Source organism: Primulina tabacum, chromosome 3 (genome assembly GCF_025594145.1).
Source record: "Primulina tabacum isolate GXHZ01 chromosome 3, ASM2559414v2, whole genome shotgun sequence".
NCBI lineage: Eukaryota > Viridiplantae > Streptophyta > Magnoliopsida > Lamiales > Gesneriaceae > Primulina > Primulina tabacum.
Window position 1 is genome coordinate 17,302,808 of NC_134552.1, and position 4,642 is coordinate 17,307,449.

The 4,642-nt window shown below is 34.4% G+C and overlaps 1 long non-coding RNA gene across 1 annotated transcript; it reads left to right on the plus strand.

Annotated features, from left to right (window-relative positions):
- The first annotated feature begins 2,935 nt into the window (after positions 1 to 2,935).
- Positions 2,936 to 4,642, plus strand: LOC142539047 (uncharacterized). Its single transcript, XR_012818791.1, has 2 exons — positions 2,936 to 3,084; positions 4,412 to 4,642. It is a non-coding gene; the product is annotated as an uncharacterized LOC142539047 (long non-coding RNA).

Genomic DNA, 4,642 nt, shown 5'->3' on the forward strand with positions numbered 1-4,642 from the left:
GTTGTCACGGGTTGTGCATTTCAAATAAAAGCCATGTGATGGGTTGTCTAGTTGCAGTCATCTATCACGTGTTGTCTAGTCACAATCAGAGATAACTCATCTGTCAACTATTGTCTATATTTTTTGCAGTTGTCACGGGTTGTGTATTTGTTAGCAAAGAAAAGTCATCTGGCACGAGTTTTCACCCACTAATAAAGAAACTCTATAATATGTCAGAGATGCATTGTACATTTAAAATAAAGTTCTTTCAATACATACCTTTAGATCAAATTTCGTATTCCCAAACAAATCAATCTAAATAGTTTAAATTTCTACTAGATCAGATTTAATTTTAATTGAGACCGTTGATCCAGATTTCTTATCAAAATGTTTTGGCTATAAATTGAAGCATCATACGAAGCATTGAGACCACTCCTACAAATTCAATAATTATTTACAATCAAATGACTTCATCTAAACGTGGTGCTGCCTTCTCAATCGAGGAGGACAAACTACTCGTGATGGCTTATCTTGATGTCTCCCAAAATCCAATAATTTGTATAAACCAATCACACGATAGGTTATGGTCACGAGTGGTAGCTACATACAACGAACAACTCGCTGGTAACTCAACAGAGCCTCGAACTACTAAGGCCCTCCAATGTCGCTGGTTCAACATAAACAAGATTGTCCAAAACTTTAGTTCATGTGTTAGCCAGGTGGAACTTAGCCGTCCAAGTGGTGCTTCTGAGAATGACATTGTGAATAATTAATTTTTTTTATCATATTTCTGTGAAACTATATTTTTTTACTTTATGTGACTAAGATACAATTCATACCTTTTTTATAGTTGGATCAAGCAAAAGCCTTATTTAAGCAATCAGCTGGGTCGACTTGGCGGTTGGATCATGTATGGTCTTTGCTTAAGGACCAAGAGAAGTTTAGATCATCAAACGCTATTTTACCGAATTTCATACCAAACCGCGGGAATATCGACTCATCCCAATCTGACTATTCTCCCAACACAGAATCACCAACACCTGATTCTGGAGGGCTATCTAGGTTTGCCATAAACCTGGATGAAGATAATCCATCAGGAGGGAGTTCTCAGAGTCCAATTGGCATAAAAAAGGATAAAGCCAAAAGAAAAGCTACTGAAGAACACTTGAAGGACATTTCCACCATGGCCAAATGTACTGAGAAAATGGTGGCTGTTATGGAGAATGCTTAGGTAAATCGATGTTGAGAAACAAAGGAATGCGATAATGGCTTTTAAAGAAGAAAACAAAATACTAAGGATGAACCCTATGTGCGTTGATGAATCAGTCCGTGCATACTTGATCAAAGAACAACAAAAAATTTGGCAGAAAAGAATGGAGACGGGGATGGCTCCGACGGAACTTCTACACCGTTTGGACAGTTCTTCGGAGGAACTTCACCATCCGAGTCCGACCTTCCACCATACTAGTGTTCTCTCATGATTGCAATGAACTAAGAATGTGTTTATCTTTATTGTTGTGTGTGTGTGTTTTTTTAATTTTTGGTGATATGTTTATCTTTATTGTTGTGTTTGTTTCTTTATTGTCTACTTTATTATGTCTACAAATATCGCATGTTTATCAAGTTAAATTAAATCGATAATAAATGTTTGTGGTAAATTATGTTATGTATTTTTTTTGTTATTACATTGTTCATTAATTCTATTTCGTTACTATTATAAATTTTAAATTATAATTAATTCATGCAAAAAAATAAAACAATTAAAATAAATTTTTCAGAATTATATAATTCAAAATATAAAATATAAAATGGACAAAAAAATTATTTAAAATTAAAAACATTTAAAAAATTCGAAATTAAAAAAGTGGACAAAAAATTATTTAACATTAAAAATAATTAAAAAAATTTGAAATTATTAAAAAATTGGTCAAAAAATTTGATAAAACTACAAGAGTTATATTGCAATTTTCAAAATGACAATTCTCTAATTATTTGTATCTTTCACCCCATCATCTATTTGAATAGTTGTCCTCCATTAATTTTAGAGGATTACTATTCCTTCCTCTAAAATGGAGTAGACAAATAAAGATGGGTTGGAGGAGAATCCATTCTCTATAATGAAGGAATACTCCATTTTGGAGTTGGGTTGGAGATGCCCTTACTGTTTGAATTGAATTTGTGGGACTACTTTTGACATCATGGATGAGTAAAATTTGGGTTTGATTTTAAGTGATTTTTGGTTTTGTATAATTTGGACCTCGAAGCTTTTGATTTGATTCTTTACGTGGTTTTGTTTATCAGTGATTGATGCGATCCGGGTTAATTGGGTAAGCGGAGTCGCATCAATCCACCGAATATGATAAGAGTTTTTCGTTAGGAAAACGAGCAAGGAATATGGCTTCAATCGTGACCTACAAACAAGAAGATCAACTCGTGAATGGGCGCCGGAGGGATGTCCGATGTGGTCACTCTGATGCTTTAACTCAGCAGCTGAAGGATGAAGATAACCAGTGTAATAAATGCTACTGGTGTAAATATATGTGGTTTCATAATCATCAATGCAAGAAGAACCAGGTATTTATAGGAAAAAAGGTAACGAGTGCCTTGATTTCTGTGGCTACTTGCCATTTGTAATCTTAGATGTTGACTTCCTGTCATGCTGCTCTACTTTTCCATTGTGTCACATCAGTAGGATTTTGTCAGAAACGACTCTCGAGACAAGATCTTATCTACTCAAACACTCGAGTGCGACACTGTTATCGAGTTAGCCCGGATAAAAATCATCCGGGAGCTTGTATGAGAGCCCGGATTTCTGGTAGCCCGGTGAGAAGATGTCCCGGGCATCCACCTGCCCGGCTTCAGAAGATTCATCCTGCGGATTGACCCTGATTTTGGGATATCCATTTAATATATTGGGTCATCCATGACCCAGCTCTAATGGGCGTATCACCAGTGATTTATCTCGCCTTTTTGAAGTCAAATGCATAATTTTATGCAGCTTTCTTGGTTCACTAACGTTTTGTTGAATACCATCTCGGTCAGGAAATCGCCAGAGTTTTGCTTTCTATACGTGGTCTTGGTTCGTTGATTTTTCTTGCAATTAAGGTTGATTCATGGTTTCCAGTTGTTTCAGCTGTTAATGATAGGTTCCAACAAGGTCTTACATTGTTTTATCCATGGTTCGCTGTCGCGGTCGCGGAGATCGGAACGAATGCTACCGTTCCAGTTACAATGAAATTTCGCGGAACGGTCGCCGAACAAGTATTTAAAAAAAATATTATAAATATATAAAAATTTAAATTTTTTGGAAAATATTTAGAAATAAAAAAATTAAAATAAATATCATTTAAATAGAATATTTGATGTAAATAAGAAATGTAAATATTTTTAAAATTTTATTAACAATTTATTAACACAATTTATATCGTCATTATATTTAAAATATTTCCAATCATATCAAAAATTAAATATACTATTAAAAGTTATTTGTATTTAATTAATCAAAACATTCAAATATTTTCGATTGAATATATATAAGTTCGCACAAATTTGAATCAATTTAGAGTGATGGACTAATAATAACCATCAAATCTTATATAAAGTGATGTTACAAATTATTTAACATCAATTAAAATATAAAAATGTTATAATTAACTTAGTTTTTTTCACACTTTGTAATGAAAATTTCTCAATAGAAATAGTTGACTTGCGGTCTCTTCTTTATTAGTCTTTCATTGATAGATACAGCGGGAAGAAGACTCAAGATTCACCATCTCATATCAACCGAGTTGCTTTGCTTTCTAATGTTGCGGAAATGAGCAATTTCCGAAGGAGAGACGGACGCACTTTATAAGCGGATGGGTCACGGATTAAATGAATCCGTGAACCTATAATTTTTTTTTTTAATTCAAACCGTCTCTAAAGTAGCGACGGTTAAATAAAACCGTCGCCACATACATAGATTGAACCGTCGCGAATTGCGTTCCGGTTCCGTTCCACCTTTACATCTCCGTTTTCCACCGTTATATCGCCGTTTTCGGTATACGAAACGCCGCTACACACCATCAATCTACCCACCCCGGAACTTTGGAACAGCAAAGGCCGTTCCCGTTCCGGAACGGCCGTTCCCGTCGCAACTCGGCCGTTCCGGCGAACCATGGGTTTATCTATGGTAGGCAATTACCAAATCAAAACATGGCTTCCGAAATTTAATATGCTGGAACGAATCAAGATTTTAATTGCTGCATTTTTTGGAGTTATGTTATTCAATGCCACATCTTAAATTGATCAAGTTAAAAACCACTTGAGTTCTTTATAATGATCAAGTCAAAAACTACTTGAGTACTTGAAGGTAAACAATTTTATTTTCCTGTTGAAAAGTAAACTTAGTAGTTACAAATTGATTTTTCAACTATTCTTTTATATTTTTCAGGGACATGATGATGATAAGTAAAGGTAGCTCGACCATCAAAGAAGATGTAAGTTTATGGATTTGTGTCGAATTTGTAAAACACAGAAGTTTTTTGTTTGTGTCGAATCTGTAGAAGATTGAAGTTTATGGATTTGGTGATCATTGAATAAAGATATTTAGTTTTGGCATGTGTATTTGTGTTTTGGACTTGTGTCGAATTTGAAGTCAATGCAAGTATGTTCATTGGGTTTA